Raw genomic sequence first — 26,761 nt, forward strand, 5'->3', positions numbered from 1 at the left:
CAATCCTATTCTCTATCATAGTCTATGAGTCTGGTCATGACCTACACAAAGCAGGCAGCAGACATGGAGCAGAAATGGACAAAGGTTGAGAAGAACAGCAGAAGCAAGGGCAAGCAGAGGGAAAGCAGAGCTGATATACCAATTCAGTGCTGGTACTAGAGAAAGGAACAGATGACATGGGAGGTCACCCAGCCCCCCACGGTCAGAAGCCAAGTGGGAACATGCAAACTGTGTTTCCTGTAAGTACAGTCAGATTATGTGGCAGCTAAGATGATTTCTTCTTCCTCCTCACAATCAATTTTGACTGCCCATGCTGAGCTTTCCCTTGCTCCATTCCCCGCCAACCCAAAGTGCCTAATCAGCATTTTATTTCAAAGAAAGATGCAATCAGAGCAAGTACTCCCTGTGAAAACCCTTCTGTAAAGGCGGAATTGTTTTACATACATAGAAGATCTCTGTGTGAGGAAGACTGACAAATTGCCTGTGGCAGAGGTAGATTGTGTTTTCCTACCCCATCAACTTTGGCCTTGATTTTGTGACTTACTTTGACCATTATGATAAGAGCAAGAATGACAGCAAGACTGTCCAGAGGCACAGCCCAAAAAGGCCCGGTACTTCCATTTGCTCCATTGCACTTCCACCCTCAGCATGAGGCAGTACTTATGTCTCTTTAGCCTTGACCAAGAATCGGCACCCATGAGGCAGCCCTGCCGGGCAGGGGTGCTGTTCCTGTGAGCCAGAATTGTCTTGATTAGCCCACCACTTTAGGGGGCTTTGTCACTCACATTATTGTAGTACTAGTTAACACTGCCCTGAATTATGACAGCATAAGAGAGATGATTACCATGGACCATTTCTAAATAATATAATAAGAAGGAAAGAAAGAAGAAAGAAGGAAGGGAGAGACAAAGGAGAGGGAAGAAGGGGAGAAGGAAGGAAGGAAGGAAGGAAGGAAGGAAGGAAGGAAGGAAGGAAGGAAGGAATCGGGGAGGGAGGGAGGGAAGAAAGAAGGGAGGGAAGGAAATAAGGAAAATAAATTAGAAAGAAACCACAGGGTTAGTACAAGCCACAATGAGGGAGCATTTTTAAATCAAGAAGTCTTTATCCAGCTTCCCACTGCAAAATGTCCTTCCTTACTATCTTCCTAATCTTTATAGGTCCTTCTGCAGCACCTGAGACAGCATCCTGGTCTTAGACATTGTACCCAAAGAACCAAGAAATATCTGGTCAATACTGTCAACTACTAATAACATTTTAGTGCCATGATTCAGACTTTGGTTAAGTCCTGCCCTTACCACCTCTGTTGCTAGAGGACTGCCTTCCGATCTCCTGCCTTTCCACTTTCTTTTAAGCCTAGGTCTCATCTCCCTCCCAGCCTGATCTTGCTGGATCTCAGAAACTAAGTAGGGCTGGGCCTGGTTAGCACTGGGTCGGGAGAGACAGCTGCTGCTATGTGGCATTTTCATTGTTGGACCAACAGGACTGTGGTTAAAATGAAGCATCCATCATGTCCAAGGGTAAAATGGTGCTGGTAGGAACTTGTTGGCATCCTCTGAGGCCAAGGATATTGTTTTGTAAGCTGGGAATGAGGAGTTTAATACATGGAACTCCAAGAGGATGTTAAGCAGAGACAAGCAGAAGTAGGAGAATGGGGGGAAATCACCTGTAATTAAGCAGTTTTGGTTTAAAAACACTGTGGTCTGATTGTCCACTATCTGAAGTCTGGTCAGGTGGGGCCTCGTCAGGATGAGAAAGTCCTTGTGGCCCAGGAGAAGTAGGTTCATTGAAACATTGTCGTAAGGTGCTTAGCCATCAGTCCCATCTTCTGATGAGGAGGTGGCTGTGGGAGAGAATGACTAAGAGCGAAGGAGACACGCTACAAACTGGGGGTGCGGGTGCAGGGTTTTTATCCTGTTTTTAGTATTTGTGGCCCAAGTGAAGAATCACAGCCCTTTAGCCAAAGCACTTTCCCAATACTAGAGTTTGGACCTCAGTGTTTACATTTCCTAGGCAGGCACTCTACTGCTTGAGCCATATTGTCAGTCCCTTTGGCTCTAGTTATTTATTCTGTACCAGTCCTGGGGGCTTGAACTAAGGGCGTGAGCACTGTAGCTGAACCAAGGCTGGTGTTCTACCACTTGAGCCTCAGCTTCAATTCCAGCTTTTTGGTGGTTAATTGGAGATAGGAATCTCATGGGCTTGCCTGCCTGGGCTGCCTTCAACCCGTGATCCTCAGATTTCAGCCTCTTGAGTAGCCAAGATTATAGACGTGAGCCACCGGCACTTGCCAATATACAGTGTCTTAAATGTACTTCAATCACTTAAAATAATTGTTTAACTAAAGTTACAAATTGGTCATGTAAAATCCATTGAAGTAAACAGATATTTAAATGAACCTTGACTTTGTTATGACTCAGTTACCTAACTAGTCAAAAGCTTGATAAAATTATTGGGAAATAGGCAATAGCCTTGATAAAACACAATATCTCTGGCATTTTAAGCCATTTCCCCCCCCCCCGCCCCAAATGTTACTAAGAGAAGAATAATACTTTTTAGAAAGACATGTTAATTAGAATCTAAAGGCCCAGAAGGAAAATGATCTTAGACTGTTTCTCTATACATAAATGATTCACAAAAGCACAAAATTACATTCATTAGTAGCCATAAAAATAAAAGATCTTAAGTCTAAGTTACACTCTGTCAGAATGAAACAGATTAAAATCACTTCTTCACAAGATTCTTTTTTTGTGTCCCCAAGTGTTTGAGAGGTAATTCTTGAGTATGTGCATATTACTTAGAGTAGGCTGGAATTAAGACCTTCAATAACCTGATTTTCAGGGAGATAGATGCTGAAGAGAGGAAAACAGAGAAAATAGTCACTCGATTGGGAATAATAAAACTTGTCCTTGCTTCCTGAAACCAAGTTTTCCTTTGTGCAAAGATATTTCAATTTGACTTTAAAAAAAAGAGAGAGATGTATCTGGAAAGTCATCAAAACTCAATCTATAATAAATGGAGACTCTGGGCTGAATTTAGGAAGGCTGATTGAATAATTAATTAAAAGCTTTACTAATCTAATCAAATTAAACATATTCATTTCTCTTTGTTTACTAACAAGAAATAGTGTGTATTTGGAAAATTTGGAAAATAAATTTACTTAGAAAGGTTTTTATTTATAAATTTGCAAATTTTCTAAGCCTCAATTTTCCTAATATAGAAAGCAGAAATAATTGTCTTGGTGTGGGAGATGTTAAAGATCTTCAACAATGGTTTGCATTGATTGATTAGGACACATGAATGAGTACCATTACTTATCCACATAATCTTGGAATTTACATTCCAGAAAATGAAATAAATTGATAAGCTTTTCTAGATTAATTGAAAGAAAACTGAAGCATTAAGCATAACATAACCTCTTTGAACATTGTATAGTAGTAACAAATTAGTTTCTCCCTGTGTGAGAAATTTTTCAGAATTTAGGATGAGCTATATTTCAGACAAAGAAGGAAGTGTGTGGTGCATGTGTGTGTGTGTGTGTGTGTGTGTGTGTGTGTGTGTGTGTGTGTGTGTGTGCGCGCGCGCTTGCAAGTGCATGTGCACACGCGCCAGTTCTAAAATTTGAACTCAGGGCCTGGGCCCTTGTGCTTTTGTGTTCAAAGCTGGTGCTATACCACTTGCACAACAGCTCCACTTCTAGCTTTTTGGTGATTAATTGTTATGAGTCTCACAGACTTTCCTGCTAGGGCTGGCTTCAAAATTTGATCCTCAGATCTCATCCTCCTGAGTAGCTAGGATTACAGGCATAAGCCACCAGCACCCAGCAAAGAAGGAATTTTCAAATCATAAGAATAATGATAGCCTTTAGGATTTAAGGATTAGGAACAGGTTAAAACGGGCATAATTGATGAAATGAATAAAATCCTGTTTGTTTGCTACATGTGCTTGTTAAAAATTCAAATAATAGTATTGATGTATAAAGCAAAAAGTCAGTGTTATTCTCTATTAGGTAAACCATAGACTTAACTTAAAATAAGTATTCTACCTCCATTCCTCTGGAGAGTATTTAATCTATAATGTACATGCCACACTAATTTTCCAATGTCTGCAGGCAAGGTGAATCAGGAATTGTTTGATCTTCCCAGGTCATTGCAAGGATAAGCAAATCTGAGAACCAGGGCTTTAGAGCAGTGGGACCCTCAAACCAGTAATATCACCATCATTTAGAAATTTATTTGAAGTACAAGATCTGGGACCCACAATCAGTGCTTTAAAAGCTCATTGGGCAACTCAATACCACCTAAGGTGGAGAACCACAGCATTATCATGACAGAGATAAGAAGATGACAAAGGATGTAATGAACTGAGTGAGAATGATACGATATTTTATACTTTAATGGTGTCACTTGTATGAAAAATGAACATAATTAAAATATAATTCTACTTTGTCTTCCACTTCCTCTTTGAAAGGTAGTAGAAAATTCCACCTGTCCACATATGAACATGAGACACGTGTTAGGACTTCTCTGCTCACTCTTGGGCAACATCTCTCAATTCAGAAATTACACGACACCTTCAGAGAGGAGAGCATGGAGTCACTGTGGAAGACAGGCCAGTGGGGAGGAAAGAGGGGAAAGAGGCGGCCAAGAAGTCTCTTTGTGTTTGGTAGCGTTAGCTCTGGTGGCTCCATAGAGGACATTACAAGTGACCCCTTCTTCTCCAAGGGCTGTCTTAGGCTCAGAGAAAGCCACTCTGTACGGCCTCTCCTACCACATTACCACCACATGACCTGGTATCTACACAGAAAATTCCATTTCAATGTCCTACTATCGAACGAGGCTCTGTGGGATTCTGCATCCGGATTATCACTATCCTCCAAAGACACCTACAAAGGAGAAGGCTTGGACACAGGTCTTCCTCTTCCAACTCAGTGGAACCAGAGAAGGTGAACCATGGGCTCGTTTACGAATGTTGAAGGTAACAGTGAACTGACAGCCTCAGCGTACAACCTCAGGGTAAGGAAGAGAGCTCCCTGTTATATATCCAAAGGTGGAAAAAATACCATTTAAGTGCGCTCTTTGTTCAATTTCTTTTGATTGCAAATAATAAAGATCAGGCAAAAGGCAGATATGCTCACTCTGTTGTCTGTGGTGATAGTCTCCTGAGTCTAAATGTATGTCAAAACACAGCAGGATGAAAGCTGGGCGCTGGTGGTTCATGCTTATAACCCTAGCTACTCAGGGAATCTGAGGAGCATGGTTTGAAGCCAGCGAGGGCAAGAAAGTCCATGAGACTCTTATCTACAATTAACTAGCAAAAATCCAGAAGTGAAGCTGTGGCTCAAGCGATAGAGGACTAGCCTTGAGTAAAAAGAGTGAAGGGACAGAGCCCAGATGCTGAATTCAAGCCCCAATACTAGCACAAAAAAGCAAAATGAGCTGGGGGGTATGGTTTAAGTGGCACAGCACCAGCCATGAGTGAACATAAAACAAGTTGTTACTATGAAATATATGTTATTTATTGTGTGACAATCTGACCTCAACAAGATTGTCTTTAAAACTCAAACAGCAAAAATAATAAAATGAGTTACCATGGGACATCAAGGAAACATTTTCAGGGATAAGATGCTCTGGAATCGCAGAAATATGTAAAGTTTCAGAGCAAGAACTAGACAGAGGTACAACAGTGCACAAGGCCCTGGGTTCAATCCCCAGCAAAACATACACAGACAAAATCACACAGGTTCATGAGCTAAGAAAAAAAGAGAAAGTAACAGTTGCAATTTTGTGTTCCTGAAATAATATCCAGCCCTTGTGAACACTTAATTGCCCTTGTTAGGTGGCAGTTACAAAAACAAAGTCATAAATATTTAAACATACAACATGAACGAGAGTTTAGAGTAAAATTTTGATAATGATCAGATGAGATCTAGTCCATATTACCATTTGGAAAAGTATAACTTGCTAGACCAATGTGATTGTTAATAATTGACAGTGCTTAGAGTTTCTCCGGGAGATACCTTATCTCTTTCATGTAAAATTGGATTCCACATCCATCCTTCTCATGTAAAAGAAGTTTTCAGAAAGAGTGGAGTCATAGACCTGTATGCATTAGCATGCTGACCTAAGCCTCTTGAAGTCTGGCCTCCATGGATGGGTAGCCTGTATCCATCACTAAGAGAATGCCTGCCACATGGGAATGGGAGCCAAAGCAAGGCCGACCCCACGCTGTGTAGGGATGGCGGAATTTGCCCAACCATGTGAAACAGAAAACAAGCCTCTCGTGCACATGTGCAAAGTCAACAGCTAGAGGAACAGGAAAGCTTCAGCTCTTAGGGACTGCCAGATCTATGTGTTCCCTCTCAGAGTCACCTTCCACAAGCATGGCAGATGGTTCAAACACATTCCCTAAAACTCCCTTACCTCCTAACAAGCTACAGGTATACAGTCTTTGCTGGGGTCTTCCCAAAAAGATTGTGCTCCCAGGAGAACCACAGTTGTCCTCTGACAACCAGTAACCAAAGTTGGCCTGTACTCTGGAGGGAGCAGCATCTGCCTATGTCTCCAAGCGTCTGACACGTTGTTTGACATGTTAGGGACTCCAGAAGTCTTTGTGCAGGGAAAATAAGAAGGAAGGAAAAGAGGAGGGAGGAAGAGAGGAAAAGAAAAAGGGAAGAAGGAAAAGAAGAAGAGAAAGAGAGAGGGAGGCGGGAGAGAGGGATACGCTGGAGATCTTGCAGAAACACCCTCTATGTACACAGTCACCAGGACTCTGGAGAATTTGGGCAGTTTGCAAGACATCCTCCCAAAGTGGATATTGAGCACTTAGACAATAGAAGGTTCAGTGACTCAGGTACATGGCCACTTCCCTCAGTCCAGACCTGAAGCGATGTGTTCTTATGGCAAATGCTGCTGACTAGGAGCCCCGTATCGATTCTTTTCCCTTCCTCACAAATAGTGGGTCTAATTTATTGGGCAGTGCATTGCCTTCTCTTCTTCAGATTCCTATGCAAGTAGAAAATAACATATAGCCAAATTCTGACCAATAATCTATAAGTAAGCAATATGTGAAGTTTCCAAGAAACTTAGTTCCTTATTTCTCTCCTTTTTTTCCTTTTTTTTTTTTTTTTTTTGTTGTTGTTGTTATTGTTGTCAGTCATGGGGCCTGAACTCTGAGCCTGGGTGCTGTCCTTCAGCTCTTCAGCTCAAGGCTAGTGTTCTACCCCTTGAACCACAGTGCCACTTCAGGCTTTTTCTGCTTGTGTGGTGCTGAGGAATTGAACCCAGGGCCTCATACATGCAAGGTAAGCGCTCTACCACTGAGCCATCTTCCCAGCCTCTTATTTCTCTTATTTTAAGAGATTCTCTTATTTTAAAGGAAGAAAGGGGCAAGAGAAGAGAGGAGGATGGATGAGAGGGAAGGAGTGAAAGAGAAAGGAAGGGAGGGAGGGTGAGATGGAGGGATAGAAAAAGGGAGGAAGAGGAAGAAGTAGGAGGGAGGGAAGCAAGAAAGAAGATTTAACCTTTTCTTCTTTATTGGGATAAAATATGATGCCTATAAGGGAAACAGTCATCTTACAATCATGAATGAAAAAGTCATACACCATAGATACATACCACCATAGATACGTTGTGATCATGGTGGAGGGCCTTCTTCCAGATTCTCTTTTGCATGGTAACAATTACACATCTTGGTTAAGTTTAAGCCATCAGAAGAATAATCAGTGAGTCAAATACACACCATGGGTAATTGCACACATGCTCTTCTGGAAATCAGGCAAATCACAGGGGTCCACACCCACAGATGCAGCCCCAGGCATTAGATACTGTTATGAATTGCAGTCTGTCAGATTCATAAATAAAGAGGCAGAAGAAAGAAACCAAACAAGACACAGTCAGACACAACTAAGATTCGGGCATGCACCTGCCTGAGGTCAACACTCTCACTCTCTGGATAGAGTGGATCTGCCTGGGAACAGATGCAAGAAGAAAGACTGCTTCCCCAGGAGACCGTGGGAAGAGCAGGGTGGGTATTGGGGCCACATACTGCCAACAGCCTGGTACAGGCTCAGCCAATGGGAAAAATAGAGATGATGACTGAAGATAGTGTAGCATGAACTAGAGCAAGGACCCTCCACATCCCTGCAGTAACTTCCACCATAGAGAGAAAACATTGTGAGTAGGCAATGGATGTGAAGCACATTGCTGCCAATGCCTAGAGAATCAGAAAGCAACGAAATATGGTAGGTGTTCATTCCTTGGAACTTTCTTTGCTGAAGAGCTGATTGCCCTCGACAGAGATGAAAAGTATCATTCACCGAACTTTCCAGGTCCCCTTGCAGGTGGAGAAAGTATAAAACCTAATCCTGGCCTCCAAGAATATAACTTAATTCTTGGCCCCTTCCCTAAGTGGAAGCCTGTTGAGTATTTTCCTTCAAAGTAACACATGCTTCTTCACTGAAATGTCAACACATAGGACATAGGACCGCTGTGATCCACTTGTGATCATGAGGGGAGACATCATCAAAATCAGAAGAGGATAAAAGGGACAGATGGAGCCCCTCAGATCCTGATGACATGGCGGGATGCTGTGCTAATCCTGAAACTCCCTCAATACAGCCTCCAAGTCAGATAACAAGTGTCCTTAGGCTCATGTCACTTCTTGTTGTGTGTTCTATTACTCAGAGCAGTTGAAAGCATCTTTACAGATGCAGGAGAGATGGGAGGAAGCCCTGTGGCCTCCAAGTCTCTTCAGAGGGATTGAAGACAGACTCTCACCTTGTTCCTCTAAGGACTACACACTTAGACGTCTAGAAAAAGCCATCCGTACTCAGAAATTGAGGTGTTTAATGATTCATTATCACAGCCCCATCTATCACCCTCCAAGTATCTGCTCTGCAGCTGTCAAGTGGTAGAGAGGGAAAACTGCAGGAAGCTCCCACACTTAATGGCGGCCGGTGGGAGAGGGGTATCAGTGATTCAAGGATCCTAAGACATTTGCCAGGCGAGCAGTAAAGAAAGAGGAGGGCGAGGATATCTGTGCACTAAGTATAGCTTGTGACTCTCGATAGGAAAATTAGCATACACTTGAGAAATAATTTTCCGTAGATAACCTGAAAATTCTGGAAGCCGATGGGGTGGGAAGCAGCAAACATCATTTTTCTATTATGTGTCCATTGTGGGCTCCTCTCTTTTTAGTCCATACATACCCTTGTGGTAGTTTTCCCTAACTGTGACCAAATGCCTGAGATGAGCCACTGAAAAGCTAAAGATTCCCTTTGGCTCACAGTATCAGAGGCTTCCCTCCACCATTGTCATTGGTCATATAGCCTTGGACTTGTGACAGCCCCGTCCATTATGGAGGCAGTATGTGGTAGATGAGGCCTGTTTACCTCACAGTACTGATGAGCAAAAAAACAAGAATGGGCAATGGACTGGGATCCCAATATCCCCTCCTCCACCCCCAATCGCCTAACCTCCTCCCAGTAGGCACCACCTCTTAAGAGTTCCCCAGGTACCACCAGGCACCACCTCTTAAAGGTTCCCCCATCTCTACACAGTGACACAGGCTGGCAACCAAGTCTTTAACCAATAGGCCTTTGAAGGGCCATTTGAGGTAGAAACTGTAGTAATCTTACAAATACATACACTGTTTTGCTATAGATTAAGAAACAGAAGATATGAGCAGTTAACAAGTCTTCAATGACATTGCCAGTTTGAAGTCATTCTAAAGCTGAGGATCTTTCTGTTGTGCTTGTGTGTGAGTGTGTCAATGGATGGAGGGAGTGGGAAATATGAGTGAGTGTGGTCTATCTGTAAGTGCCTGTCTTTGTGTACGAGTGAATGTGAGTGAATGTACAACTATGTAGATGAATATATCTGTGTATGTGTGAATCTGGTACCATAAAGGAGTGATAACCAAAAGTCAAACTGATTATTCATATTCATAGATACAGCTAAGCTAGCTGAAGTGCCAGGTGGTCCTCTGGATAAGCAAGGTGCCCATGTGACATTTTTAAACATCTTCATGGCCCAAAGAAGTGCTATAAAACTACAAGATTACAAATTCTTTTTTTTTCTTTTTTTTTTATTATGAAAACACCGTAAAAGGGGTTACAATTACATGGGCAAGATAATGAGTACATTTCTTATCAAGCATTGTTGCCTCTTCCTTTGCTTCCCCTTCCTATCCCTTCCCATCTCCCACTCACCCTCCCAAGATTACAAATTCTCTCTAAGGTGGGCTCCCTGCTTTCCTCCCTAAATCTAGCCCAGGAAAATCCCACTTTCTGGACTGAAAATAGGGTTGGACTGAATCAGTAGCTAATGAATTGAATATATGTGAGCTGGCAGATAAATATAGCTCTACTCTCAGGACTATGTCCATCTGCCAACCATCACCAAACACATGTTTCATCAAGTTGCCATGTTCTAAGTTTAAAACAGGGCTGGCTACTAAGGAGGCTGAAATCTAAAGATCACGGCTCAAGACCAGCCTGGGAAGGAAAGTCCATGTGATTCTAATCTCCAATCAACCACCAAAAAGCCAGAAGTGAATCTGTGACTCAAGACAGCTAGTGTTGAGCCATAAACCTCAGGGACAGTGCCTAGACCCTGAGTTCAAACACCAAGACCTGCACAACAGATAGAGAGAGAGAGAGACATACAGACAGACAGACAGACAGAGCTGAGAATGTAGCTCAGTGGTAGGCAATTATCTCACATGCTTAGGAACCCTGGGTTCAATTACCAGTAGTGAGAAGAAAAATAACAACTTCTCTAGTGCTGAGAAAACAGGAAACTTTTTTGAAACCCTATAGTTGTGCTCAGAAGCTTCTGAATGACAGGATGTGATGAAGGAAAACAACCAAGTGACCCTGCCATAGAGCAAACAGGACTCAGCTTTAACTCCAGAGAGTTGAGCCACAGGTAAGTGCAGCTTCAGGGCAATGCTGGCTGAAAATTCCTATTGACAATAGGACCTAGGGCCTGATTTAGGAGGGCACAGAGTTAGGGACTTCAGCCTTCCTTCCTGAGACCCCAGGACTCCATGTAGGTTTCCATGTTTAGTTAGTCCTTTCAAGTCCCTGGGAAACATCACTAGCTAATAAGCCTATCACAAATGATTTAGATTGGCCTCCTCTACGTGTCCCTCCCTGACAAGGACCACTGAGAGCCACGTTTAGTGGCCACAGGGAAGACTCTAGAGCAATGAGAGGACCTCCAAGCCTACTCCCTTCCCAGCTCTCCTCCTGAAAGCTCATGTACCACCAGCCTTCCTCCCAGACACTCCCTAACAGGGGAATCATTATCCTCTACATCCTAAAATACCTGGCTCACAGTCCTCAGAGCTAATCTACAACACACCCCATCACGCCTTGGAGGGGGTTCATTAGAGCCAGGCCTGGGGTGCATTCTCAAGGACACACCAGATCTTGACAAAACCCCAAGTAATGAGGTTTGATTTCTTAGCTCGGCAGTTAGAGGAACATAATTATAAATGAATAACTTCACTATACAGAGTAACTCTGTGAGCCTGGCTCATGAAAGCAGTAGGTTAAATATCATTTCCAGCAGGCTGGCCGTCTCCCAGGCAAGAAGCATGTCAGAACACAAATGAGTTTGAGTTACTTTATCATATAGACATCCCAAAATCTCTCCTGATGAACACAAAGCAAATTGTTTATAAACTAAACTTGACCAATATGTGTACCAAGCCACTTTAACACTCCTCATACCTTTGGTACTAATAACTTTGGAAGCAGACTGCATCTTCTGAATTTCTCACCCACCCATAATAGGTAGATAGACAAGGGGAAAAAAATCTTTACCTCAACACATCTTGAGTTCTCTGGCTGGGGCCCTGTAAAATAAACTAATAAAAGACACTTAACCCAGCACAAAGGCTCACACGTATAATCCCAGACTCAAGAAACTGAGGTCAGAGGATTATCAAATTTGAGACCAACCCAGGCTATAGAGTGAGTTCAAGATCTCTCTTGGGTACATATCAAGACCATGTCTCAAGAATAAAAAAATAAAGACAGATTAGCATGAGAAAAACAAGCAGAAATTTAATAATGTATATACCAAGCATCTACCTGGCCATACCTAGGGATGAGCAAATCAAGGAATAGTTAGAACTTGGACTTATATAACATCCTAACAAAGAACAGTAAATTTTCAAAGAAGGGACAAGCTCACAGGGCGACAAATAGTGGGAAGGCAAAGGGAAGGCAAATGTACAGCAAAACCAATGAAAGGGGTTTTTTTGTGTTTTATTTTTTTGTTTTATTTTTTTATTGTGAAAATACTGAACAGAGGGGTTACAATTACATGGGCAAGATAATGAGTACATTTCTTATCAAGCATTGTAGCCTCCTCCTTTGTTTCCCCTTCTCATCCCTTCCCATCCTCCCCATCCCCCCACCCAATCCTCCCCCCCTCACGAAAGTTGTAAAGTTTGTTTTCGACATAACAACTTATACATTTCATTGTTGCAATGGGTCCACCTGTATCCCTATTTAAACCATTTGTTTTTCCCCTTCCCCTCCACAAATTATACCGACATCAAATACAGTGAAAGCAAGGGTTATACTGTGGAGGAGGGACATACAAAGCAACAAAGAAATAATCTTTTTTTGGGGGGGTCTGAACTATGGGCCTGGGCGCTGTCCCTCAGCTCTTCAGCTCAAGGCTAGTGCTCTACCACTTGAGCCACAGCGCCACTTCTGGCTTTTTTCTTTTTGCTTATGTGGTGCTGAGGAATTGAACCCAGGGCCTCAGGCATGCAAGACAAGCGCTCTACCACTGAGCCATCTCCCCAGCCCCAAGAAATAATCTTATAAATGTGTTAGAAACAATCGCATGAAAGAAAAAAAAAAACATTTGAATACATATCTCAGTGTTCATTTCCCTAAAACCAATGAAAGTTTAAGACTAGTTATGTTTGTTTGGTAGAGTCCTCTGGTACCATGTCTGGGAAGATACAGGTTTATTGTTGTATTCAGTAATTTTGTCCTAGCCAGTAAGAAGTAGGAAGAAGAGGAGGAGCCACTCAGCAATTTTATGTCCTAGTTTTAGGCCCATTGGTGTGAGGAGGACTGACAGCTTTTTTTAATATATATATATTTTTATTGTAAAGGTACTGTACAGAGGGGTTACAGTTACATAAGTAAGGTCATGAGTACATTTCCTATCAAGCATTTTACCCCCTCCTTTGTATTCCCCTACTGGCAGCTTTTCTTCTATTAGTATTTTTTCTTTCAATTGCCTTCAGCTCAAAATAATCTTTAAGCCCACGTGGCATATTTGGGGGCAATTCTTGTCAGCAAGACACCAATCATCTCTTTGCTCACTCCTGAGAAATTTCCTGAGGAAATTTTCTGAGAAGTATGTCTACTTTCCTTGAACTTGAAGTTTCTTTTCTCATGACCACACTTTCTAGCAGGGTGAAAGGAAGATTAAAGGTGGTACCTCACCACCACATGGCAATTAGTGAGTGAGGACATGCCAAGCCTTCTACCACCAGCGATGGTGAACATCCTACGCTCATGCATGTCTGCAGCTCACCAAACCCAACAACCATCCCCACATTCTCATTCATGCTGTCTTCTCAGCATAGCCTGGCCTTTCATCTGTCCTGTCTCCACAAAGCAGGCCTTCTCGAAGGCCACCTGACACCCCACCTGAGATCAACCACTTAAACCTAGTATCAGGAGTTGCAATGGTTTCCTGGATGAGAAGAAAAGAAAAGATTATCAACTTTTTCAAAGTTTTATTACATCCAACATTTACATTTTCTGTGGTAAAAAGGAGAGTCATCTTTAACTACTAAAAACACAAATAAATTTACTGCATTTCTACTACTCAGAGATAACAATGACAACAAAATATCAACATTTTGGTAAGTGTTCTTGCCAGATGTTTTTCTACATGTATGTAGAAAGAGAGGCATTTAGCTGTAGGCATAGATAAGAGGAAATGCTTCTACTACTACTAATACTACTACTAATAATAATAATATCAGACATACTTGTTACAGTTTGAACGTAAAACCAGTCTTGGTTGGCAACTGATAGGCTTTTGGAAATGATTAGGTCATATGTTCTGATTAGGTCAGAACCTTCATAATATAATGGCATTATTGGGAGGTGGTGTAAAGTAAAAGATAGGACCTAGTTGGAAGAAGCAGGCCACTGGGGGGAGGAGGGCAATGCTCTAGAAAATGCATTTTTGTCTCCTGACCCTTTTCTTCTTCTCTCCTTGGTTATTCTCTCAGTATCCAGGCTACTCACCTGCTCATTTTTGTCCTTAAGGAAATTTAAATTGAGCAAGCACAAGATAGTACAGAGTTAGGATGACCTGCTTTGGGGGGACTGTTTAAATATCTAATATGAACAGCATTTCCATAAAACAAGAGCAAATTAAGGACTATTTTAGGGAATACTGTCCAATAATTTTAACATCATATTTGCTAGCTTCAGAGTATTTTATGGTAGGAATGTTTATTATGTATATTTATTATCCAATTACTATGATTATATTTAGCATATTTACTATTACTACTATTATTTTAAACACACAGTTATGATTCACACAGTGAGAACAAAAACAAGGAGATTCTTAGGAGAGACTCACAAGGGTTCAATAGCTATGTGCATGTGATCATATAAAATGATGCTTATTGAAATAAACTCCAAGAAATAGAAACAAGAAGTTTTTTTATTATACTGCTTGTGGTTCCCTGATTTTTTCCCCCTTTGGTGTGTTCCCTTTTGTCACTCTTTTTGATTTCTGTACCCTTTGTCTTGTATATAAATTTATCTGATTTGGGGAGGGAGAACACAGAAACCATGGGACAAAGGGTGAACCAATTCAGCAAAGATACTCACTAGATATTATGTTGGAAATGAACTAACTATATAATTTGGGGGAAAAGATGGGTCAGGAGGGGAAAATCTTGGAGAACATGAGAGAGAGAGTGACAGTGTTCAAAAAGTAATGTTCTCATTACCTGACTTAAGTAACTATAACCCCTCTGTCCATCACCTTTTAATTTTTTTAATGCACTGTTATGAACATGTTTGCCAGATTTTGTGCAAAGGAAGAATTTCTTCTAAAGGTAAAATTTCCAAATCAAAGAGTATATACACTTTTCAGGATTTTGAAATAGCCACACAAAACTCTGAACTTAATCTCCAGTACGGAAAAAACAATTAAACAAATGAATAAATTAATTGCATAATTTAGTTTAACTTAGACAGCCAAATTTGTTTTGCCAATTTTAGACTTATGGATTGAAATGTACAAAAACAGACTGCGCCTTGTGCTCACTTAAACATAACAAAAGCACAGAGGGACAACGTCATTGTTGTCTGGGTTCATGTTCCATGACTACTAGGGAACATGAATATTTCAGAAAATAGCTATTGGTTATTTTTGTTTCTTCTGTGAATCATTGAGTTGTTAACCTTTGTCACTGGGCTCCCCAGAGGCCCACTACAAATATAATCAGATAACACCCAGGAAACTGGTTTTCTCTCTTCCAGAGACTTTGCATCAGTCAAGGGCAGTTTCCAAGTTCTATGGGGCTCAAACTTCTTGCCTGCCACCCAGATCTGACTGGGGAAAAGGGGGAAAGCGCCTGGGCTACTGGAAAAAGGATGAGTGGCTCTAATCTCTAGTATTAGAACTTAGAAGCCACTGCCTAAAGAGGGTCCCTCCCATGGTAAGCTTACCAGAGCCGTCTGCCAGCTCCCACCCCTTCCCTCTTCTCCACTTCAGAATTCAGGTGAATATCCCAAAGCATGTTCTCCCCTAGATACTAGAAGCATAGGTCTGAAAATGTCCCTGGGCCAGTGCACTTTCTGTGTCTGCTAATTCAGCAGAGCCTCTGTGCCTTTGAGCACAATGCACTCTGGGTCTCATGATATTAAAGACAGAGATCTTTTTTTTTTTTAAGATGTGATTCTTGCCTTCAAAGAAATGACAATTTAACTACTAAAGATGACTCCTATTCAGATAACAGATACAATTTCGTACCATAGGAAGATATAATAGAATTTTGTAATTAATATAACAGAAGACAATGTGTCATAGGAAGCCAACTGCCAGTCTGGAAAGTTGAGTCGAATGTCATTCAGAAAATGGAATTTAAAGTCATGGGTGGGAGAAAGACAGCCTGGGATAGGTCAACAGTCTGGGTAGAGGCCTGGGGATAAGACGAAGGCCTTCAGGGACAGATAAGTTCTAATTAGCTGAGGACAGAATATCTGCAATGGCTCCAAGTGCATGTCTCCTCATGACTCACATGTTGAAGCTCTAACCCAATGTGATGGTATTTGGAAGTAGAAACTTTGAAAGGTAATTAATGAATGTGAAGCCCTTGTGAATGGAATCAGTGTCTTCTTAGAAGGGACAGAGCTCCCTTTCTGCCATAAGAGTAGATAGCAAGACTATGGCTGTCCATAAACCAGGAAGATTCCCCACCAAGAACCGACTGTTGGCACCATGATCTGACTACTCTTTATGCACGATGCAATATAGAGCAACACAATGAAATGTTGTCATATTGTGTCATTATCTCTGATGTCATTGTGATGTGATTTCTCTTCACTGATAGCTCAGAAACCTTTTGAATTTTTGGGTGGAAGCAATACAAGGATTTTGAACTCAAGGGGCCTTGTGTGTGCCAGGCAAGCACTCTACCACCAATAGCAATTCTCTGACACCAACAGGTATCCAATCATTCAACTAAATTGATTGATTTGAATGCCTAGTACCACAAGATTGTCTCTCCTTCAAGATGCCAAGCTACAACATTGGAAGTTCTTATAACTCCATTCTGAGGTTCAATAATTTGCCAGAATGGTTCATAGAACTTGGTAAAGAACTTTATTTCTATTTTCCTGTTCATTAGGAAAGATACAATTCAGGCACAGCCAATGGCAGAGATCTGCTGAAGAGCCTCATTGAGCACTCCAGGTACACCATCTCCTCCCTCCAGGACCTTGTTATCTGCAAGTCCCAGGAGCTCTCAGAATGGTTCAAGAGTCATTTGGAGCTGAGTCCTGAGCCACCCACCTCTTCTCTTCCCAAAGGTCACAAATGTGGCTGAGAGTTCCAGCCTTCTAATCACTCAGGACAAGGCTGATGACCAGACAGAGGCTACTTAGGAGCCCCACCTGAGTCACTGCATCAGCACAAACTCAGGCATGCAGACACTCCTGACTGAGTATAGTCAGTGTGGGAAAGTCTTTCAAGTCAACTCTAACTGCATTAAACATTGGAGAGATCATACTGGAGAAAGGTCTTGGGTGCAAGATCTCTGCGCCAGGGACAAAGACAAAATATATTTTTGTGTTACACCAGAGCAGTAAAATAAAGCATTCAAGGTAGGTTGCAAGGTGGGAGGGGGTAGAGAACTAGGCAATTTTATTGGGGGTAATGAGTCAGGAAAATCCTCAGAGAGGAGGCTATGACAATGTCTTAGAAGCCTGATCTATGTTCACTGGATAGACTGGCAAAGGGACTGAGGACAAAGGATGGCTCGGTGTAGCCCACTGGGGGATGACCAAGTTCACAGGCCCTCCTGGTTGGTCTTCTTTAACCTTTGATGTCCCCCTTCTTTACCCAAACACCAATTCTGATCATGCTTATGCTCTCAGCCCTCTAATGGCTTTTCGGCCCACATAAAATACATTGAAAAGCCTATGTTGGTTGGTCAACAAAGTCCTGCTGAATCAACCCCTACCTGTAGCTCTGACTTAAAATAATATTTTACTCTCCTTTTGTTTGCTGCATCAAAGCCTGTGGGCCTAGTGGCCATCTCTCAAACACACCGTGCTCCTGCTCATCTCTAGGTCTTCCTGTTTGTACTCTCCAAGGTTGTTAACAGAGGTCTTTGTATGTAGTGCAAGAAGTTTGGAGGCAGAGTAATGGATGGATTGACAACATGCATTCTGCTGTCAGATGGTCTTGGTTAGGGTTTGCTGATCTCTTCAGCAGTGAGAAATTGCTTTATTTGCCTGTGACTTGTTTTCATCTGCAGGATGTGGACACTAAACAAAAGCAGAACCGATATCACAGGGCTATTGAAACAGAATCAAGTGAAATCATATATGCAAAGCACTTAATAGCGTGAGCAACAAATATTGATGCTAGAGCTCTTCTTTTCCTATAGGGGAAGGATGAAGGCATTGAGGAATTATACATGAGAATAATAAGACCAGCTTTTGGTTTGTTCTATCTGTGATTGGAAGTGAAGAAGGAAAGGGTAAATTTAGCTAGTCAGAAGACTTTTATATTCCTTTACTCAACAGACTTGGATTCTGGACAATGTGCTAGATGCTGGGATCTGCCATCACCACATGGCTTTGATTTAGCCTCTAGCACTAGTCTAGCCATGGCCTCTACAACTATGAAGAACAGGTTCACACAAAACCTACTTCCCCTTGCCCCACTTCAAGTAGATTGGCTCAACTTCAGAAGCTGGTCTTCCTTAACTACATAGTAAGTGGGAAAGGATAGTACACTGGAAGTTGGCACCTGGATTCTGATTCTCATTTGAAAAGGAGAATGGAACTGCTTTGCCAAATGGCAACTCCTTTGTCTAAAGATAAACTCCTTTATTTAAAGATAATAAAAAAAAATCCAAAAAAGAAAGAAAAGAAAAGAATATTCACACCTTTTCTAATAACCTCACAACTAGTCTAGCGGTGCTTACAAAATAAATTAAAAGTTTGAAATTAGAAAGTAAATTCCCTCAACCCTAAACCTCTAGTACCTCTCCCCTAAGACAGTCAGTTAATGTGTTTTTTTGTTTGGGTTTTTCTTTTTGTCTTTTTTTGGGGGGGGGTCCGGTCGTGGGGCCTGAACCCTGGGCCTGGGCACTGTCCCTCAGCTCTTCAGCTCAATGCTAGCGCTCTACCACTTAAGTCACAGCACCCACTTCCGGCTTTTCTGCTTATGTGGTGCTGAAGAATCGAACCCAGGGCCCCATGCATGCAAGGCAAGCACTCTACCACTGAGCCACCTTCCCAGCCCCATGTTAATCGTTTTTATGTGTTCTCTTTGCTTAAAAAATGTGCATTTTACCTTTGTGTACATTTAAATTTTTTATACAAATATAAGCATGAAGGTTTTAAAACATGCTCTCTCAATTTTTTGGCATTCATCCTACCAAAGGTAGAGTCTAATTTCCTTTCCCTTGAATCTGGGCTCACTGACTGTTTTGAAGTAAGTCCAAAGAGAATATGGTAGAAGCAGTGCTGGACCAAATTCTTGGCCAAGACTTAAGAAACTGGCAGCTTCTACATCTGTGTCTTGAGATGGTTGTTCTTGGAACTTAGCCCCTTGGCTGTGAAGAAGCCAAGCAAGCATATAAAGAGGCCACATTCAAGGCAAGAGTCTACTTCAACTGCCAGACATGTGAATAGGAAAACCTGAGGATTCCAGACTCATACATCAGGTTACTCTTCCCTTTCAGGCTTTCACAGGTAACTTGGGTGTTGCTGACACAAACTCTCCCTGCCAAGTCTTCTCAACTTGCAGGTGCAAGAGCAGAATTAATTATTGTTTTAGTTTGAAGTCACTAGATTTGGGATTGTTTTCCATACAACAAGAGATAACTAAAGAAAGCAATGGTCATATTCTATACTGTTGTGGATATTTTATAGTTGAGTGAACGATTTTGAGATTTCTTAATTACACATGCAGATCTAAAGAGCTTATTTTAATAACCTTAGTCCTCCATTGTACCCAATTAATCAATCTCCGATCAATGTAAATTTAGACTGTATCTAGTTTTTGCCAGAACAAATAAGATATAAGCATTTAGCATTCTTAAGGGATAAATCTGTTAACTGCTAGGTTAAAAGAACTGAGCATTAAAAAGTTACATCGAAGCCAGGAGCTGGTGGCTCACACCTGTAATCCTAGCTACTCAGGAGGCTGAGATCAGAGGATTACGATTCAAAACCAGACTAGACAAGATGTGAGATTCTTAGTTCCAAATAAACACCAGAAAACAAGAAGTGGCACTGTGCTCAAAGTGGTAGAGCACTAGCCGTGAGCGAAAAAGTTCAGGGACGATGCCCAGGACCTGAGTTCGAGCCCTGTGATTGACAAAAAAAAAAAAAAAAGTTACATCTGCTTATACATCTACATGGTTTTTTGTATGATCAACATTGGATTTATCAGACTTTTAACTTTTTGACAATCTCATGGACATTTAAAAGATCTCTGTTGTTTTGTTTGCATCCCTTTAATTATTCTTGAGAACATATTCCAAGTAGATACTCTGAAAACACAAAGCAAAGTTCGTTTTGAAAAAGTAACTGCATGCCACCTCAGGCTTCAAGACAGTGAGATGACCCCAGAAGTTCATGTGCCTTCTTTCAGTCCTTTCCTCAGAGAACCTTGGCTGTTCAGATTTTGTTCCTGCCAGAACCTCTTGTGATACTGTTGTCTCTTTTGCATCTGGCTTCTACTTGTCAGGCCAATGTATTGTCCAGAAGCCCTGGGTCCTAACTAATCTACCCTTTTATTCTGATGTAGCGTCTAAAACCAAATCAACAAAGTTTTCCTATCGGCTATATTAATATTCATCTATCTTGAACTTTGAATGTCTTTTTTTTTGCCAGACCTGGGGCTTGAACTCTGGGCCTAAGTACTGTCCCTGGGCTCCTTTTGCTCAAGGCTAGTACTTTACCCCTTGAGCCACAGCTCCACTTCCAGTTTTATTGGTGTTTTAATCAGAGCTAAAAGTCTCATAGGCTTTCCTGCCCGGACTAACTTTGAACTATAATCCTGAGATCTCAGCCTCCTGAATAGCCAGGATTACAGGTGTGAGCTACCTGTGCTGGTCTACTACTGGAGTTTTGAGAGGTGGAAGCGTTGAGAGGTGGGGCCTAGCGGGAAGTCTTTAGGTCATTGGAAGTGAGCTGTAGAAGAAGATCATGGGACCTCAGTCTTTCCTCCCCCTTTCTTTCTCTTCCTGGCCATGAGGTGAGGAATTTTGCTTTGCCAAGTGCTCCTTACCACTGCCATCTGGCTCACCCACCACAGGCCTAAAAGCAGTGAATTTATCCAACGATGGCCTGGAAACTCACAAACCATGAGCCAACCTGCATCTTTCCTTTTTATAAGTTGCTTATCTCAGTTATTTGTCAGAGTGATAGGAAGCTGACTAACACACACATTATCCTTTATCCCTTCCTGTGGGACGAGTAACTATAATCCAGTCATTTAGCAAAAAAGTGCTGAATACAGTGCGCTATTATTAACTACAGCCTCACATGGTACATTGTATCTTTAGACCTGTTCACCTTTCCTATCTGCTGCTTTGTCTCCTTTGACCTACATCCCTCCCCATTTCCTGCCCCTCCCAATGCCTCTTTTATGCTCTGTTTCTATATATTTGACTTTTTTCCCATGTACAAGTGAGATCATACAATATTTTTAGTTTTACTTGGCTTATTTCACTCAATACTGTCACCCAGGCTCATTCACTTTGTAGCAAATGGCAGAATCTCCTTTTTTTTTTAAGGATAAGTAATAGTCTGTCTATTCATTCATTCTATCAATGGCCAGAAAGCTGCTCTTATATCTTTACCACAATGATCATGGAGTACAGATTATCTTTATGAGATGGTGATTCATTTCCTTTGGGTATGCAGTATACCCAAAAAGAGGGATTATTGGATTACATAAAAATTCTGTTTTTACTAGGAGAAAATGAGGGAAGGGGTAACATTGTCCAAAAAGAAGTGTACTCTTTACCTGATGTATGTAACTATAACTCCTCTGTACATTGCCTTTATAATAACAATTGAAAAGAAAAAACAAAATTCTTGTTTTATTTTCTTTAGGAACTGCTACACTCTTTTCTATATCAGTCTACATTCCCACCAATGGAAAAATACAAATTTTCTGTTACTTTCCATCACTTTTTATCTCTCACCTGTAAGGTAATATCTCATGGTAGTTTTTATTTGTGTTTCTCTAATAATTAGTACTGTTGAACATCTTTTATCATTACCTATTCTGGGTCTTCTTTAGAGACATGTCTGTGTAGTGCTTTAAAGAAATGTCTGTGTCCATGTTTAGTCAAATGCTTGATTTTTAACAAGCTTCACATATAGTATTTTTTAAAAATAATTTTTATTGAAATTCAATGATTACATAAATTTCACAAATTTCACAGTATTGTGGGACAGTGATACTTAAAGTCACAAACACATTTTAACCTTCACAACGCAAATTGTCATTATCATGGTCTATAAAGTTTGTGAATTCTACAAACTTTGACAATGGAACTATTTCTCCCAAATTGGGTGATATGTACATTTCTTTCCTTTTGCTTAGTGTAAGCTGTTCCCTCTCTCCCTTTCATTCCCTCCCTTCCATCACTGCCCTTGAGTTCCTTAGTTCATTTTCATGGATGTCCAGTGCAGCTGATGGCTGTTTCCCCTGTTTCCCTCTGATTCTGTGCCCTCCTTCTAGCTTCTCGCAGATGAGCACATGTAGATACCATATATGAGGTCAAGAATGTGGAGTCATACAGAAATGATACGATAAATTAAGTAGAGGTCTTTGTTTCTTGAGTTCTGTTTACTTTGGCATATCTCCTTGAATTTAACATCCACATATCAGGGAAGACCAGGTAAATTTTGCTTTAAAAAAATTACCAGCAAGTCAGGCATCCCACCTGTGGCTCCCACCTGTAATCCTAGCTACTCAGGAGGCTGAAATCTGAGGATCATGGTTCAAAGCCAGTCCAGGCTAGAAAGTCCATGAGACTCTTATCTCCAATTAACCACCAGAAAACCAGAAATGGCACTGTGGCTCAAGTGGTAGAGAACTTGCCTTGAGCTGAAGAGCTCAGGAACAGCACCCAAAGTTCAAGGACAATAGAAAAAAAATTACCAGCAAACAAGGAAGGCTTGGATTCTTGTAGCTCTAGGCAAGCTGTTGATTCCTGTAGTCCAAGACACAGGAGCTGAGTAAAAGCTTTTCTTACAAATGAAGAGAGAATTTTCACAATAAAATACTTTTTAAAAAAAATTTTTTAAAAAAACAAATAAATAGAGAAAAGGGGAGAATGAAGTTGTAATATCCAATCCATATCCTAGGAAACTAGAAAACTTGGGGGGGAGGAGAATGATGGAGGGAGTGCTATTGATCACGATGCATGGTACTTATAAACTGATTTGTTGAAGGCAACACCTTTTATGATGACCTAAAGATAATAAGAACATACATTTTAAAAGAGAACTTTTCTCACAGAAATGGAGGGACAAAGAGTGAACAAATGCAGCAATGGTACTCACTAGACTCTATGTTGTAAATGAATTACACCATTTGTGGGTTGGGACAGGAGAGGAAAGCTGGAAGAGAGTGAGGGAAGGGGTGACATTGTCCAAAAGGAAATGTACTCATTGCTTGACTTACATGAATATGTATAAAAGTTACTCTCTTCAAATAAAGGTAAGAGAGAGGGAGAGGGAGGGAGGGAGGGAGGGAGGGGGAGAGAGAGAGAGAGAGAGAGAGAGAGAGAGAGAGAGAGAGAGCACTTTTCTTAATCAGAGAATCCTTGGAATTCCTACAAACCAACCGCCTTACTGGAAGGATACTAAGTTCGTGGTTTGATGTAACTCATTAAAGGGGAGTAGTTATTTAGTGTCTCTTCGAGCTGCCTCTACTTCATTCCCTACCCCTTTTCACCAGACAAGCAACCAGTGAGCTTATTGTGACTTTAATCAGAGGGATGAAGATGATTGCCATTGTTATAGATGTTCTCAGCTACTTTGGAAACACTGAATTTTCTTTCATTCCTGAAGTTGGGCTACTCTAACAATATAAGGAATTGAAAACTGATTCCTACTTTAATTGGATTTTGGCTTGCCTCTTCCACAGCAGTGAGTTATTTGAAGAGGATAACTTTTATGTCTATGTTTGGTCATAACAAGAGTTGTTTTTAAAACTAAGGGAATGAATAACTGAGTGAATTAATAAATTAAGAAGAACCTCTGCTCCTTTGCTTAGGAATACCTGCTGTTTTCCTGTGCCCAGAATTTTCTCCTTGTTGCACTGGTAGCAGCCTTCTTCCTTCTTCCTGTGTAGTTCTTCCTTCCTCTGTGTAGCTCTGATGGGGAACTGCTAATCATGGGATTCCAGTTTCCATCACACACACAGGCGTGGCCTATATCCAAGCTGAGTCATCACGCTATTCCTTACTCTCCACAAGGATTGACTAAGGAACAAAGAGGTGATGCAAACTAGGCTGGTCAGTTCCCCCAGTTCTTAGACACTGAGAGCAAGCCATTGTTTCTTGCCACTACAACTATCAGATTACTCAGAGATGCCAATGGGTCATTGTCTTTTCTGCACCAAGGTAACCTAACTCAATAACAGAAAATATGGGGGAAACAGAATCAAAAAGGACAGGAGAAAGAAAAATGGCATAATTCTTAGAACCCTGATGCTGCCATCCAGTCCCTCCATCCATCTCATGTTTTCCTTCCTAATTTTCCCCACGTACTTATTTGTGTTGGAGCCCTGATTAATATGCTCCTGTAAAGAAATGACACAATCTTTTAATCAAAGGGGAAAAAAACTTCTCTCTAAAAGAGACAGACCACACCACAAAGCTGTTGTGGGATAATTCCACACTGAATCACAGCAGAGAACACAGAGTACATAGTAAAGTCCTTCACTTTCATTCACTAGACTTTTATAGAAATTATGCTCCTTTTCACCATAGCAACAGACGATGATATATTTCTGGATACACACGGTTTAATATAACTCTGAGCCACGGTAGGCTAACACAGCCTGACAGTCAACAGTTCTGTATTTCTGTATTCAAATGCCACCGTCTGTGTCTGTGTCAAGTCAGCAATGTGTCTATAAGAAAATGAAACCTTGTAACTTGAGGAGGTGGGTAGGGTTGGGAGAGATGAAGGAGAAAACAGAGGGGTGACTTTGATCCTGTGCATTGAACCCATAAATTGATATGCTGGATTGGTACAGCTACCTAATGATAATTTGTAAAATTACACAAGGAGTCCAAAGATGTAACTCCTCTGAACAACTAATGAGCTATTGTTCAAAATGAATATACTAGGAAGTGGAAACACATTTTGGGGATAGGGCAGAGTGGGGACACATGAGTGGCGGGAGGACATCAAATTCAATTTTTGCATAATGTAAAAATCAAACTATGTAACTTGAGGGTAAGGACGGAAAGGAGAAAATAGAGGAAGAGGACGGAAGGGCTGACATTGTACTTGTAACCTGACTTATGGAATTGTAACCTCTTTGTACAACTACTTAATTTAAAAAGCAAATTTTAATGGTATTTTTTGTTGTTTTTTTTAAAGATAGCAGTGTTTCAGCACTTCATGGATTTATTTTTACCTTGGCAGTTTTTCTTATGGTTGGACTGTGACAAAGTTCTAATCCAAGTATTAAATAGATCGGAGAAATAATATAAACCAAAAGTGAGAATTTGTAGATTACTGAAAGTAGTGTAGATATGAGAAAAACTACAAGGTTTTTTGTTGTTGTTTGTTTTTTTTTCTGTTGGTTGTAGGGCCTGAACTCTGGGCCTGGGTGCTGTCGTTCAGCTCTTCAGCTCAAGGCTAGTACTCTACTACTTGAGCCACATCACCACTTCTGATTTTTTCTGCTTATAGGGTGCCGAGGAATCAAACCCAGAGTCTCATGCATGCAAGACAAGCACTCTACCACTGAGCCATCTTCCCAGCCCACTACATGTTTTATATACTCAAAAAATAATATATGTCGGGAACCAGTGGCTCACACCTGTAATCCTAGCTACTCAGGAAGCTGAGACCTGAGGATCACAGTTCAAAGCCAGCCTGGGCAGGAAAGTCTTATCTCTAATTAACCACCAGAAAACAGGAAGTAGAGCTGTGGCTTAAAGTGGTAGTGTGTGTGTGTGTGTGTGTGTGTGTGTGTGTGTGTGTGTGTGTGTGTGTGTGTGTGTGTGTGTGTGTGTGTGTGTGTGTGTGATTAAAAGGCATTCATCCCACATTCTACAGAACCTGAGCTGACTACAGGGTGAAAAAACCAGAGAGTCCCTGTCACATACTACTTAGTCTTGGTGGTAGAGACAAATTCAAGAAAGTATCGCATCATGATGAATGCTACAAAGGAAAGGACCACAGGGCTAGGAGTTCTGATAACACAGTCACTTGACCAAAATCTTTAAACTTCCTGAAAGAGGATCTGAGACCAAGTGGAATTTAACTAGAGGGAGAAAAGGTACATGGCATAGCAGATGTTTCCACTGTCTAGCTCGATCCCATCACCATATTCCTGGACACAGTACAATGGCTGCTTGTTGCAGATACTTGTAACTTTCTCCCCATCCATTCTCCCAGGTCATGACAGCCATGGTCGCAAGCCATGCACAGGACAGGACAGGAGTGCTAGAAGCTAACTATCCCAGAAGCAGCCCTCAACCAATCATGAGCAGGAATTGGGGTATAAATGCCTCCATTTCCTCACCCTTCAAGTGAGGAGTGTTCTGTACCATTTTCCAGAAATACTTCCCACGAGATTGAGCTGTGGGGCCCTGCCTGAGTTCTCTCTTTCCTAGATATAAGTAATAAATATCTCTGCCTTTCATAAATAAAGAGAAATCAAAATGTTACATAATTCTATTATTTTATCTAACATAGTTAATCTCCCAGAAGCAGAAAGTTGAATGGTGGTTCCCAAGAATAGAGGGAAGG

This window comes from Dipodomys merriami, unplaced genomic scaffold (assembly GCF_024711535.1).
Source record: "Dipodomys merriami isolate MVZ:Mamm:240054 unplaced genomic scaffold, mDipMer1.0.p SCAF_2, whole genome shotgun sequence".
NCBI lineage: Eukaryota > Metazoa > Chordata > Mammalia > Rodentia > Heteromyidae > Dipodomys > Dipodomys merriami.